Below are 16,181 nucleotides of genomic sequence, written 5' to 3'. Positions count from 1 at the left end.
CAGTGTAAAAACATCAGTAGTATTTCTCTACCCTAATAACATTCTAGCTGAGAGCCAAATCACGAACACAATCCCATTTGCAATAGCCACCAAAAATGAAATACCTAGAAATACACAGAAACAAGGAGGTAAAACGTCTTTACAAGGAGAACTACAAAACACATCTGAAAGAAATTAGAGATGACAAAAATAACTGGAAAAACTATTCCACGTTCATGGATTAAAAGAAACAATAACATTAAAATGCCAAACTGCCCAATAAAATGTACAGATTCAGTGCTATTGTTATCAAAATGCCTCTTTTTTTCACTGAATTAGAAAAAAAAACTATTCTAAAATTCACATGGAACCCAAAATAAATCCAAACATCCAAAGCAATCCTAAGCAAAGAGAATAAAGCTGCAAGGATCACATTACTCACTTCAAACTATACTATAAGGCTACAGCAACCAAAACAGTATGGCATTCATACAAAAACAGATATGTAGACCAATGAAACAGAATAGAGAATCCAGAAATAAAGCCACACACCTCCAATCCAACCATCTGATCTTTGACAAAGTCAATGAAAATAGCAATGGGGAAAGGACTCCCTATTAAATAAATGGTGCTAGGATAGTTGGCTAGCCATATGCAGAAGAATGTAACTGGTTCTCTACCTTTCACCATATACAAAAATTAACTCAATATGGATAAAATATTTAAGTGCAAGACCTCAAACTGTAAAAATCCTGGAAGAAAATCTAGTAAATACCCTTCTCGATATTGGTTTTGGGAAAGAATTTATGGCTAAGCTCTCTAAAGCAATTGCAACATAAACAAAAATTAACAAGTGATACCTCATTAAACTAAAGAGCTTTTGCATAGTAAAATAAATTATCAACAGAGTAAACAAACAGGCTACAGATTGGGAGAAAATATTTACAAACTATACATCTGAAAATAATCTAATATCCAGAATCTACAAGGAAATTAAACATCAACAAGGAAAAATCAAATAACACAACTAAGAAATGGGCAAAAGACTTGAACAGATACTTCTCAAAAGATACATGCAAGAAGCCAACAAACATATGAAAAAAATGCTCAACATCACTGATCAGAGAAATGCAAATCAAAACAATAATTATATACTAGTCAGAATGGAAATTAGTAAAAAGTCAAAAAATAACAGATGCTGGCAAGGCTGTGGAGAAAAGGAAATTCTTATACACTGTTGGTGGGAATACAAATTAATTCAGGCACTGTGGGGAGCAGTTTGGAGAATTTAAAAAAAAATTAAAACAGAGCTACCATTTGACATAGCAATCCCATTACTGGGTATACACTCAAAGGAAAATAAATTGTTCTACTAAAAAGACACATGTACTTTTGTGTTCATCTCAGTGCTATTCACAATAGTAAAGACATGGAATCAATCTAGGTGCCCATTTGTATTAGTTTTCTCTTGTACTGCTATAAAGTAATACCTGAGTCTGGTTACTTTATAAAGAAAAGAGTTTTAACTGGCTCATAGTTCTGTGGGTTGTACGGGAAGCATGACGGCTTCTGGAAAGGCCTCAGGAAACTTTCACTCATGGCAGAAGGGTAATGGAAAGCAGGCATGTCTTACATAGCCTGAGCAGAATAAAGGGAGTGAGATGGGGTCGGGGGACACCACATATTTTTAAACAACCAGATTTCATGAGAATGCTATCAGGAAAACAGCACCAAAGGGTTGGTTCTAAACCATTCATGAGAACTCCATCCCCATGATACAATCACCTGCCACCAGGCCCCACTTCCAACACTGGGGATTACAGTTTGACATGAGATTTGGACAGGGACAGAGATCCAAACCATATTAACATCATCAGTGGATAAGATAAATAAAATGTGGTACATATACATGGAAGACTACACGACCATGAAAAAGAGTAAAATCTTGCCCTTATTAGCAACATGGATTCAGCTGCAGGCCATTATCATATGCAAATTAACACAGAAACAGAAAACCAAATACTGCATGTTCTCACTTAGAAATAGGAAATAAACATTGAATATACATGGACACAAATAGGAGAATAATAGACACTGAGGACTGCTAGAGGAGAATGGTAGGGAGAGGATCTTGTGCTGAAAAACCACCTATTGGGTTCTATGCTCAGTACCTGGGTGATGGAACCATCCATAACCCAAACCTCAGAATTATGAGGTATACCTATGTGAGATACCTATGCATGTACTCCCTGAATCTAAACTAAAATAAAAATAAAAAAGATTCAAATGGAAAAAACATAAAATATATTTAAAAACCAACAATGAATATTGTTGGTTTATATAAATAAAATTAAAACATATTACAACACTAGCTCATGTATCAGGAAAAGGAGAAAAAGAAATTAAAGTGTTTTAAACATTGTAAAAATCAATTTATATTAGACTGTATTAAGGCAAGGATTCATGTTACAATCTCAAAACAATGACTAAGATAAAAGCAACTTCATACACATTTATAATCTAAACCTAGTATCTAAACAGTAAAAGAAAGATAGTTTAGCTAAATAAATGTCTAACAATGAAGAATTGAGCACAAAAATATACACGTTCATGATAGAGGAATAGTTCAAAGATACAATGGTCAATTAACCAGAAAGGAATAGTGATTCTAAAATGGCATGCTCCAGTAACTCACTTAAAAATATCAAATAAAGTAAAAACTCACAGCACTAAAAAGAAATACATCTGAATCATAGTGGGAATTTTAACACACCTCTCATTATCTGAGAACAAATGCACAAAAACATCAATAAATATATAGAAATATACATGGTTTAATTGACAAATACAGAACACTGAACTCAAGAACTTCAAAATACACTTCCTTTTTCAGATCACAGAGAACATTTACCAAAACTTACTATATTGTATGACAAAGAGCATGTACAAACAAATATCAAAGGCGTGAAAAGTTGAAGAGATATTCTTTGACAAAAGTAGAATTAAGCTAGAAAAAAATGACAAAAATATAACTAAAAAAATCCACATATTTAGGAAAAAAAGTAACATCCTTGTAGTGTTTGTTAATTTAGATAAAGCCATAATTTAATATCATCAATAGTGATGCTAGAAGTTATTGTTTACTACAGGCCAGACACTTTTTCAATTTTCGAGAAATGTATTTGATATCTACTCATTAAATTAAACATTTTCAGGGGAAAACAAGGAGATAATCATGGTAAATAATAATACTAATATTTATTTAGCACTTAACATTGCCCAGCATTGTCAAGTAATAATTTCACAAGAATTACCTTACCTAATTTTCTGAGTAGAAAGATAATAGAAACATTATCATTGACACTTTTCAAATGAGAAATTCAAAGTTACAATTAATTGAATAATTTTCTTAATGTTTTCTGTGAGTAGCAACATTGCTAGAACACAGGCTACATGACTGTAGATTTTATATTCCTGCATCTGTTATTTAAAATTCACTTCTTTTTTTGAAACAGGATCTCCCAGGCTGGAGTGCAGTGGCAGGATCATGACTCACTGCAGCATTTACCTCCTTGGCTCTAGCTATCTTCCCACAGTAACCTTGGAAGGAACTGGGATTACAGGTGTTTGGCACCAGCTATTGTTTTAGTATTATGTTTATTTTTGGTACAAAAGAGGTCTTGCTATCTTGTCCAGGCTGGTTTTGAACTCCTAGGCTCAAGTAATCCTCCTGCCAGTCTCCCAAAATGCTGAGATTACAGGCATGAGCCAACATGCCTGGCCTAAAATTCACTTTTGATTAAAAAAAAAAAAAACAAAACCCGCAAATATCCACTCAAAATAAAGTGTAGCAACATTTAAGTAGTCTATCCTAAACTAATAACAACCATGATGTTTAAAGGCAAGTTACTGGAAAAAGTCATGTCAAAGTCAGCACAGGGAAATTTTGTTATGATTCTCCATACTTTCCAATATAATTAAGTTAAAATTTTAAAACGTGTTATAAATAGTGAACATTTAAACAAAACATAATTGTAAATATTATAAATGTACACCTCTCAAAAAATCAATGGAACAATTATTTGAATTAATAAAAGAATTTAGAACACGAACAATTATGAGACATTTGAAAGAATAAGAGCCTTCTTGTATACCAATATTAGCCAGGTAGAAAATATTTTCAAGACAAAATACCCTATTGAATTAGTGACAGAAATATAAGCAACTAAAATAAATATTAAAAGAGACATATGATACCATCATGAGAATGTTGACAGAAAATCAATGGAGGACATGAAGAAGATGGTGATTAAATTAATAAATACAGAATTCTAGATTAACTTATATATTTTATGACAGTCTGAAACTCTAGTAGAATTATTTTTCTTATTAAAAAAATCTATGTGAAAAATTTGTCCGGAAAACACTCTTCACAAGTTAAAATTAAATTTGAAAAGAGGAATAATAAAAGAAGACTTTCTTTACCAAATATTGAAATAATTGCTTAAAGCTGCCATAATTAAAGTTTTCTTATTGGAGAAGTAAGCAACATATTATTAAAGCTAGACAGAGCAGAAACAGACAAATACATCTATTAATTTAATGTATGACTAAAATTAAATGACAATGAATGGTGTTCAAACAACTGCCTGATCCTTTGGAACAGAATTGATTCCCAACTCATGACTTGTACCAAAATTAAAACTTAAAAAGCTAGCATGAAAAATTTAAATATAAAGTATACAACCATAAAAGTACTTCTATTTAAATGAGAAATTTAATTTTGGTATGTTAAGTATGACAATAAAGGCAGAAATAATAATTCAAATTTAGATAAAAGGCAAAAAATAAAATTGAGTACAAAAAATTAAACATTTTTTGAAAAATTGAAATTAAATTAAAAAAAAGTTTTCATTTAAAAATTTTTCCTTTACTAAGAGAGGAGGTGGTGTAATACGGCCAAATAGAAGCCTTTGCTGATTGTACTCCCCACTGCAACATCAAATTTAACAACTATGTACAGAAAAAAAAAATCACCTTCAAAAGAATAAAAAATCAGGTGAGCAATTATAGTAACTGATTTTAATTTTATATTGATGAAAGAGGCATTGAAGAGTGATGAAAGACAGTCTTGAGTGGCCAACACCACTCCTCCCCCACCCTCCAGCAGTGGCCATGTGGTGTAGAGAATCTGCATTTGGTGGTGGGGGACTGCAGTAACGCAGTAATTGTGGGAACTATGCACTGGAACATAGTGCTGCCCTGTCACAGCAGAAAGTATCATCAGGCAGAACTCATCCAGCATCCAGGGAGGGAGCATTTAGATGAGCCCTAACCAGAGGGGAATTGCATATCTCAGTGGATAAAACTTGAGTTTCTGCAAGCCTTGCCATTGTAGGCTATAGCACTCTGGGATCCTAAATAAACTTGAAAGGCAGTCTAGGCCACAATGACTGTAACTCTTAGGCAAGTCTAGTAATGTGCTGGGTTCAAAGCTAGTGGACTCCGGGGGTGTGCAAACTAGTGAAACACCAGCCAGGGCAGCTAAGGGAGTGCCTGCACCCTTTTTCCAACCCCATGCAGTGCAGGTCACAGCTCTGAATGAGAGTCCTTTGTTCTGCTTGACAAGAGATGGAAGAGTAAAGAGAACTTTGTCTTGCAACTTGGGTACTAGCTCAGCCACAGTAGGATAGGGCACTGGGAAGACTTGTGAGGCCCGCATTGCAGGCCCTATTTCTGAGACTACATTTCTAGCACACCCTGGACTAGAAAGGAACCCACTGCCTTAAAGGAAAGGACCCAGTCTTGGCAGGATTTATCAATTTCCGAATAAAATGTCCTTTGGCCCTGAATAATCAGCAGTGGTACCCAGACAGCACTTACCCTGTGCCTTGCACAAGACTCTGAGATGTTCAGTTTTCTGGTGTGACCTAGCACAATCCCAGCTGTAGTGGCTGAGGAGCGACTACTTCTGCTTGAGAAAAGTGGAGGGAAGACTAAAGGGGACTTAGTCTTGCATCTTAAGTACCAACTCCACCACAATGGGGTATAACATTAAGCAGGCTTTTGGGGTCCCAGATTCCAGGCCTTGGATTTTGGATGGCATTTCTGGACCTTCCCTGGGCCAGAGGGGAGCTCATTGCCTTGAAAGGTGAGTCTCAGGCAAGACAGCATTCACCAGAAGCTGACTGAAGAGCCCTTGGGCCTTAAGTGAAAATTGACAGTAGCATGGCAATATTGTGCATGGGCTCGAGATGGTGGTGGCCACAGGGAAAGGCTCCTCTGCCTGTGGAAAGGGGACGAAAGAGTAGGAAGAGCTTTGTCTTGTGGTTTAAAGACCAGTTAAACTGCAGTAGAACAGAGCACCAGGTAAGTTTTTAAGGTTTCTGACTCTACACTTTGCTTCCTGGGTGGCATATCAGGAACAATATGAGGCCAGGGAATCTTGCCACCCTGAAGGAAACAACATAAGCCTGGCTGGCTTTGCCACCTGAAGACTGTAGAGCCTTAGGACTTTGAGTAGACATAGGTGGTAGGTAGTGATCACAGTGATCCTTTAGATCTGGCCCATACCAGAGTAGTGGCCACACGGATGCTTGAGTCACCCCTCCCCCAGCTCCAGGTAGCTCGGCACAGAAAGTGAGATTCCATTTGTTTAGAGGAAACTAAGGGAAGAGAATAAGAGTCTCTGCCTGGTAATACAGATAATTCTTGCAGATGTTATCCAAGACTACCAAGGTGGTACTTCTGTGAGTCTGCAAGAGCCACAATGTTACTGGGCTTGTGGTGGCCCCTGCTGCAGATATTGCAGCAGTGATCAAAAACTTGGATTACAAAACCTGAGTCCCTTTGAATATCTGGAAAGCCTTCCAAGGAAGGATGGGTATAAGCAAGCCCAGACTGTGAAGATTACAATAAATACATAACTGTTCAATGTCCAGACACGAATGAATATCATCAAGCATCAAGACCATTCAGGAAAACATGACCTCATCAAATAAACATAATAAGACCCCAGGAACAAATCCCAGAGAAAGAGTGAGAGAGAGAGAGAAAGAGAGAGAGAGAGAGAGAGAGAGATGTGGCTTTTCAGAGAATTCAAAGCACCTGTTTTGAGGAAACTCAAAGAAATTTAAGATAACATAGAGAAAGAATTCAGAATCCTATCAGATAAATTTAACAAAGAGATTGAAAAAGAATCAAGCAGAAATTCTGGAGGTGAGAAATGCAATTGACATACTGAAGAATGCATCAGAGTCTGTTAATAAGAGAATTGATTAAGCAGAAGAAAGAATTAGTGAGCTTGAAGGCAGACTATTTGAAAGTCAAAGGAAACAAAAGTCAGAGGGAACAAAAGAAAGAATAAAAAAGGTTGAAGCATGCCTACGAGATTTAGAAAATATCTTCAGAAGGCCAAATCTAAGTTACTGGCTTTAAAGAGGAGGGAGAGAGAGAGAGATAGAGGTAGAGGTAGAAAGTTTATTCAAAAGGATGACAAGAGACCTTTCCAAACCTGGAGAAGAATATCTATATTTAAGTAAAGAAGGTGATAGAACACAAAGCAGATTTAATCCAAAGAAGGCATTTAATAATCAGTCTCCCAAAGATCAAGGTAAAGAAAGGATCTTAAAAGTAGCAAGTGAAAAGAAACAGATAACATACAATGGTACACCAATATGTCTGGCAGCCGACTTTTCAATGGAAACCTTACAGATCAGAATAGAATGCCATGATATATTTAAAGTGCTGAAGGAAAAAAAAAAAACCTTTTTACCCTAGAATAGTATATCAGGCAAAAATACCCTTCAAACCTAAAGAAGAAATAAAGACCTTCTCAGACAAACAAAAGTTAAGGGACTTCATCAACACCAGAGCTGTTTTACAAGAAATCCTAATAGGAGTTCTTAAATCTGAAAGAAAATAATATTAATGAGCAATAAGAATCACCTAAAGGTACAAAACTCACCAGCAATTGTAAGTACACAGAAAAACACAGGATATTATAACACTGTAATTGTGGTGTATAAACCACTCATATCTTAAATAGGAAGACTAAAAACTGAACTGATCAAAAATAATAACTACAACAACTTTTCAAGACATAGGTAGTCCAATAAGATACAAACAGAAACAAAATGTTTAAAAGTGAGGGCATCCAGTTGAAGTGTAGAGTGTTTATTAATTTTTTATTTGAATGTCTGTTAGTTTGTGCAATCAGTGTTATGTTGTCATCAGTTTAAAACAATGGATTATAAGAACTTATTTTCAAGCTTTATGGTAACCTCAAATAAAAAACATACAACATACATACAAAAAATAAAAAGTAAAATATACCACCAGAAAAAATCACTTTGTCTAAAAGGAAGACAAGACAGAAGGAAAGAAGGAAGAGAAGACCACAAAAAAAAAAAAAAACAGAAAACAACCAACAAAATAGCAAAAGTAAGTCCTTATTTATCAATAAGAGCACTGAATGAAAATGGACTAAACTCTCCAATCAAAAGACATGGAGGGGCTAAATCTATTAAAAAAATGAAACTCAATGATCTTTTGCCTACAAGAAACACACTTCACCTATAAAGACACACATAGACTGAAAATAATGTGATAGAAAAAAGATATTCCACGCAAATGGGAACAAAAAAAGCAGCAGTGGCCACGCTTATATCACGTAAAATAGATTTTAAGACAAAAACTATAAAAAGAGACAAAGAAGGCCATTATATAATGACAAAGTGGTTAATTTAGCAAGAGAATGTAACAATTGTACATATATATGCACCCAACACTGGAGCAATAAATAAGCAAATATTATGAGAGCTAAAGAGAAAGAGATAGGCCTCAATTACAATAATAGCTGGAGACTTTAACATCTCACTTTTACCTTTGGAAAGATCATCCAGACAGAAAATCAACAAAGAAACATCAGATGTAAACTGCACTTTAGATCAAATGTACAAAATAGATGTTTACAGGACATTTCATTCAATGACTACAGTATACACATTCTTTTCCTCAACACATGAATCATTGTCAAGGATAGACAATATGTTAGCCCACAAAACAAGTTTTAATACATTCCAAAAAAACTGAAATAATATCGAGCACCTTCTCTAATCACAATGGAATAAAATTAGAAGCCAATAACAGAGGAATTTTGGAAACTATAAAAACACATGAAAATTATACAACATGATATTGAATGATCAGTGGGTGAATGAAGAAATTAAGAAGGAAATTGAAAAATTCTTGAAACAAATGATAATGGAAACACGACATGTAAAAACCTATAGGATACAGCAAAAGCAGTACTAAGAGAGAAATTTATAGCTATATGCAACTACATCAAAAAAGTAGAAAAACTTCAAATAAACAGTCTAACCATGTATCTTAAAAAAACTAGAAAACAGGCCAGGTGCGGTGGCTGCCATCTGTAATCCCAGCACTTTGGGAGGCCGAGGCTGGTGGATGACGAGGTCAGGAGATCAAGACCAGCCTGGCCAACATGGTGAAACCCTGTCTCTATTAAAAAATACAAAAAAAAATTAGCTGGGTGTGGTGGCGTGCACCTGTAATCCCAGCTACTTGGGAGGCTGAGGCAGGTGAATCACTTGAACCAGGGAGTCCTAGGTTGCAGTGAGCCGAGATTGCACCACAGCACTCCAGATTTGCAACAGAGCCATACTCTGTCTCAAAAAAACAAAAAACAAAAAACAACAACAAAAAAAAAAACCTAGAAAATAAAGGGCAAACCAAACCAAAGATCAGTAAAAGAAAAGAAATAATAGAGATCAGAGCAGAAACAAATTAAATTGAAATGAAGAAAACAATACAAATGATTGATGAAATGAAAAGTTGGTTTTTGAAAAGATAAATAAAATTGACAAACTTTTAACCAAACTAAGAAAAAAGACAGAAGACTCAAATAAAATCAGAGATGGAAAATGAGACATTAAAACTGATACTGCAGAAATTCAAAGGATCATTAGAGGTAACTATAAGCAATTATTTGCCAATAAATTGGAAAACCTAAAAGAAAAGGATAAATTCCTAGACACATACAAACCACCAAAATTGAGCCATAATGAAATTTAAAAACTGAACAGACAAATAACAAGCAATGAGATTGAAGCCATAGTAAAAAGTCTCCTAGCAAAGAAAAACCTGGGACTTGGTGGCTTTACTGCTAAAATTTACCAAACATTTTAAGAATAAATAATACCAATCCAACTCAAATTCATTCTATTACATCAGCATTACCCGGATACCAAAACCAGACAAAGACACATAACAAAAAAGAAAAGAAAAGAATACTACAGGCAATCCCTGATGAACATAGATGCAAAAATCTTCAACAAAATTCGACAATACACTAAAATGATCATTTGTCATGACCAAGTTATATTTATTCCAGAAATTCAAAGATGCTTCAACATATGCAAATTAATCAATGTGATACATCATGTCAGCAGAATGAAGGCCATGAATCATATGAGTATTTCAACTGATTCTGAAAATCAGAGAAGAAAAATTTAACACCCCTTCATAATAAAAACCCTCAAAAAACTTGTGTTGAAGGAACATACCTCAACATAATAAAATTCATGTACAACAGACCCACATTTAGTGTCATACTAAATAGGGAAAAACTGAAAGTCTTTCTTCTAAGATCTGGAACATGACAAAGATGTCCACTATCACCACTGTTATTGAACATAGTACTGAAAGCTCTAGCTAGATCAATCAGACAAGACAAAGAAATAATGGGCATCCAAATCAGAAAGGAGAATGTAAAATTATCCTTCTTTGCAGATAATATCTTATATTTGGGAAAAACAAAAGATTACAACAAGAAATACTATTTGCACTAATAAATTCAGTAAAGTGGCAGGATACAAAATCAATGTACAAAAATCAGTAGCATTTCTATATGCCAACAGCAAATATTAAAAATGTGAAAAAGAAACTAAAATGCAATCCCATTTACAGTAGCTTAAAATAAAATTAAATTCATATGAAGTAACTTAACCAAAGAAGTGAAAGATCTCTACAGTAAAAACTATAAAACACTGAGGAGAGTAATTTAAGAGGATACAAAAATATGGAAAGATATTTCATTCTCTTGGATTTGAAGAATATTAAAATGTCCATACTACCCAAAATGATCTACATATTCAATGCAATCTGTATCAAAATACCAATGACAGTCTTCACAGAAATAGAAAAAACAGTTCTAAAATTTATATGGAACCACAAAAGGCCCAGAATAGTCAAAGCTATTCTGAGCAAAAAGAACCAAACCAGAGGAATCACATTATCTTACTTCAGATTATACTACAGAGCTATAGTAACCAAAACAGCATGGCAGGATGGTAGTGGCATAAAATTAGACACATAGACATCTCTTTTTATAGGAATCAGGAGTCGAAAAGTGAACAAGATGGTCTCTTTCCTAAAACTCTTCAAATTTTTGTCCTCTTAGCCCGTTGAGTTTACCTACTAAGCCTATGCAATAAAAATGTGGTTATCTGCTACATGAGAGGTTTTTGGCCTCTACCAAGATAAGATTACACTGCTTTTATCCTTATGAGGCTACTCCTTCAATGGCAACCTGAATATTTTCAGGTTTTATCCGTGGACCAACTTTGTGACTTATACTCACCTCATAAAGTTATGAAATGGTTTGGGAATGTACATCATATAATCAACTTCAAGGTCAGCCTTTTTAACCAAAGTTGACACTGCCCTTCCTGTTATATTTTTCACTCCAAATTTTGGCCAGCCACACTGTCAATGGAGCTTGTAGGAAATTTATTTATCAGATGAAGTGACAGCATTAAGATACTTCAATAGTAAAGTATACAAGGACAATCCAGTAGTACAACATGTAAAACACAGAAATGTTTCCATCTGAATATAAACTATCCTACTAATAAATTTATGAAGAGAAATAAAGCTATAGATATAACACTCTGCAAGTTAAAGATCAGAAATAATAAAGTCCAAACTTTAATTATTTTTATCTGTATGCTTAAAAGAATCTAGCTTTCCACAGTTTCATATTCTGCACAGCCTCTGCCAGAGATATTTTTGGTGACTGATGGCACTGGGGTTTCATCAGCAGCTGTAACCTGGACTGTCTTTCAAAAAGTTCTGTATACTTTCTTCAGTCGCATGTTAACTTATTTCCAAGACTCTGATGTTTCTAACCTTTTAAAGATTTCAGAGAATTAATGGGACACATGAGATTTTCACAGTCCTGGCCCTGCAGTCATCCAATTGGAGAATGAGCCAATCCTCTTTCGCAAGGGCAGTTATCCCAGACAAGTTCATGTTCCAAGAAGCCAGATCAGTGTTTCCGGAGACCGTGGCAGATACTTGGTGGCATTGGGGTAAGGACGATGAATGGAGAAAATGTGGTTGTCACCATTACTGGAATATGGGTTAGTTGTCTTTTTCTGGAATCTACAATCTGTAAACTTAACTTCATATTGGAGAAATCTCTGTGTAAATGATTCATTTTAGCATGGCCAATTTACCCTGTCCGTGATGGAGGTGAACATTCATGTTTATATAACGTATCTTCTGCCACAGAATGCCATTTTTGTATTTTGTTGTCCTTTTGAAAAACTCAGCAATTTACAATGTTTATGGCCTTATTCTCCATTTCCTATTTTTGTTGTTCTGCATAGACCCTCCTACTGATATTCTTAACACACTCTCCTGTGAGTAAGCATTCCCCATCCTGTTTTCATCAATTCTCAGTATGGAATTAATTTGGTGTAAGACACCTGCCTCCTTAAGTGATTTCTTCAGGAAGACTTTTCCTTAAGTAATTAACCAGCATAGAGCCAGTTCAGGACTCTGAGGTGACAAATGACTTTGGAGTCACCGGAGAAGTTATATCCAACTCCTTGACTTTTTCATCTCACTGACTAGGAAGGCAATTGTTAAAGGGAGATAATTGTCCAAGGGTTTCTCCTTCACCATTTTCTCTTTTTGCTTCTGATAACCCATATAACTTTACAGCTTCAACCATTACCTTTTTTGCAAATTTATCCACTTTGCTCAGACTACCCATTTATGCTCCAATAGTGCAATTTCAGTTTTTTAGTGAACACATATATTTTGAATACTTACCATCATCTCAAATTCAACATGTCTGAAATTAAATTAATAATTTACCCTCTCCTACCAATAAGCTGGTACCCAAATTGTTTCCTCAGCTTCTTCAAAGGATGATACCATACTTAACCACCTAGGCTTTGAAATTTCAGCATCATTTTTTATTTTTGTTCTGTGCAAAGTCATCCATCCTTTTAAAACTGTTTTATCTAACTTATCTTCTACAAAGCCTTTTCTCTTAGTGTGTCTATATAATTATATTGATGTATACATAATCTACACTTAATAATGTATACATATATACACACATGCACATACCATACATATTTATATGTGTATGCATCCAAATACACACACATAGAGAAAGGGGTAATTCAGACTGAACTCCCTTAACATTTTTTCCCCTTCCATTTCTGAATTTACCCAGGTTTTCATCAACCACTACATATTTTTCTACTTAATAAGCTGTCCCTCATCCTTTGCCAAAGCTGTTAGACCTATGCTCTTATTTGTGTTTTCTCTTACCTTCCCTAGGTCTTTGTTCCATTGAGTATCTCCTCTATTTCACAGATTACATTTTTTATTAAATCTGAAAACACCTCTAGGCTCAAACCTGATCCTCCATTCTATATTGGGTAATGATATCACCATAGACTCAATTCCTCAAACCATGAGCCAAGAAATTATGCTTGACAGCCTTCAGTTTTACCACTCACATCTAGTTGTGAGGCCATACCTTCCAAATAACCCTCCAATATATTTATCTTTACTGTCATTGCCCTAGTTCATTTCTTCTTACTCAAATAGATTTCAAGTTATCCAGCTGGTAGTCCTGACCTCAGATAGTCCCCTGTGCTTCAATTAATTCTTCACACTACAGACAGATTTATTATTCCAAAATAAAACTATGATCATGCTGCATAACTTCCTTGCTTAAAATATTTCAGTGTTTCCCTAGCCTGCTGCCTGAGGTCCAGATTCCTTAGGGAGACATACAGGGACATTGAAGATCTGATACTAACCTTACCTTATGCCACTTCCTCCCATTCTCCAACCAGATTGACTATTTCCAGGGTTGTCTGAATATATTACGGCATTTTTTCCTCCTCTACTTTTATGTGTATTGTTGTCTCTGCACATAACTGTTGCCTCAGTCTGAAACACATTTTACCCTTTCTCAGCCAAGTACTTCAAGATCAAAGCCAGTTTTACTTGCCTTGGTTTCCTAAGAAATATTAGGCATTTTCTTTTCTGGGATTATATTTTTAAATAGCTCTTACTCATTACATTGTAACATAATTATTGTATTATCTTGGTCTTTATTTATCATTCCTTTGCTCTCATTTACTTGTGCTTTCCACATTTAGAGTAAGATTCAAGATGTTTTTTAAAGGTCTACAAGACCCTGATCTTGCCTTTGGCTACTTTCCTGACCTCATTTCCTTCCACCTTCTCCCCAGCGGACTCTGCTCTAGCCACATGGTCCTCCTTCCTGTTTCCACACTCATTCTCATATAAGGTACTTTGTGTTTGCTGTTCCTTATGCCTCTTGTCCTCTTCCCTAGGTATTTCCATGTCTGGTGCTCTCCTTTCATACAGGTTTCTGCTCAAGCATTGCTTCCCTCTAAAGGCTGTTTTTCCTGAGTGTGTAGTTTGGGATGACCCGTGCTTCATATTTCCCAGGCATCTTGAATTACATTCTTCAGAATAATACATTCCCAGCCTGCCATCTGAATTACAACTCTTTGACTTGTTCGTAAGGGTATATGTGCAACTTTTTCATCATGTCGTAAGCATTCTGGTGTTGGCAAAGTATGGCTGGTATATTGTAGTTTTCTTTGGGAAATAATACTAGAGCCAAGTTTTCATGTGAAGGTCACGATTAACCATGGATTAACTTAAACCCCCAAAAGCCTTTGGGAATATTTGACTACTGTTAATTAGGATAGCATGTAATGTAGTGGAATGTTTATCTGGACTTATTGCATAAAGAAATATACCTCAAGATAATATAGAACCTATCTATGCACATTATTTTGTAAACAAATGCCATAATGTGGACACTGGCTTTGTGTGCTACCTAATTTATAGTATAATACATACAACTAAATATTGTTGTACAGTAGATGGTAGATTAGCACCTTTGTGTTCAAAAATGAGGTTTACCATCAAGAATAACGTATAGTTGAGATAATCAAATATCTGCCTTTGCCCTAGGAACACCAGAGGACCCTCACTCTCAGGGTGAATGTTGGGTTATACTGACCTAAATACTAAGTGTGCAATCAGGGATTATCCCAACATCTGTTTAGGAAAGACAGATGTTGTCATTATAGACCTTCATTCATGTGCTCCTCCATAGTTAAAAAGAATGATTCCCAGACATTGAATTCATAAAAGCAAGCAAGAAACAGGCAGGAAAAGAAAAATGGAAGTCTCCAGAATATTTTGAATAAGAAGTTTCAAGACCAGAGGAAAAAAGAAGAAAATAGAATGGGGAGTTAGGGGGTGTGGCAGTGGTGAAGGGAAAAAAAAAAAAGGTATTGTGAAGAGGTCTACAGTTACATAAAAAGCCTTTGTATAGTTTGTCTTATGTGAAATTTAATAACCATATAAAACCCAATACGCTTGTTTCATTGCAAGCAGGAGGATGCTACATAAAAAAAAAAAAGGCTGGAGAAACAGCACGCAACTCATAAAAGACATGCAGTTTGAATTTATACATGCATCCATCATGGGATAGTGTGCACCAAGAGGCAGACCAAGACATTTAGTGGGAATACAAGGTGGTGCTTCCTTCTCTACAGAAAAAGCTGTTCAATCACAGCCAAGCACCTGATACACATAGGCATTACCAAAGAGACTGACTTATCAGGACAATAAAGAGTAGCAATTCATACTTTGCTTTAACAAATGGACAAAGCAGGCTGGCTGTAGTCTCACTGTTGATGAGGAAAGTCAAGGGCTGCCTGCAGGAAAAGGTCTTATTATGGCAAGGGACATCTAGTCTTTGCCCACATCTTGCCTCCTTGGCTGTGCCTTGAGAATAACAGGTGGCCGAAGTTTTGTGCCAAGTT

The 16,181-nt window shown here is 35.4% G+C and overlaps 1 protein-coding gene and 1 long non-coding RNA gene across 5 annotated transcripts in view; one reads left to right on the top strand and one right to left on the bottom strand.

Annotated features, from left to right (window-relative positions):
• The window catches only part of LOC461139 (cytosolic beta-glucosidase), a 1,143,797-nt gene that overhangs the window by 373,065 nt on the left and 754,551 nt on the right, over positions 1-16,181 (bottom strand). The gene's annotated exons all lie outside the window — the stretch shown is intronic.
• The window catches only part of LOC104006004 (uncharacterized), a 104,394-nt gene continuing 100,358 nt past the window's right edge, over positions 12,146-16,181 (top strand). Inside the window, exon 1 of the long non-coding RNA XR_010156493.1 lies at positions 12,146-12,371. This is a non-coding gene — a long non-coding RNA (uncharacterized LOC104006004). The remainder of the gene's footprint in view (positions 12,372-16,181) is intronic.

The sequence above is a fragment of the Pan troglodytes genome, chromosome 3 (genome assembly GCF_028858775.2).
Source record: "Pan troglodytes isolate AG18354 chromosome 3, NHGRI_mPanTro3-v2.0_pri, whole genome shotgun sequence".
NCBI lineage: Eukaryota > Metazoa > Chordata > Mammalia > Primates > Hominidae > Pan > Pan troglodytes.
This window is presented reverse-complemented; position numbering and strand designations above follow the sequence as displayed.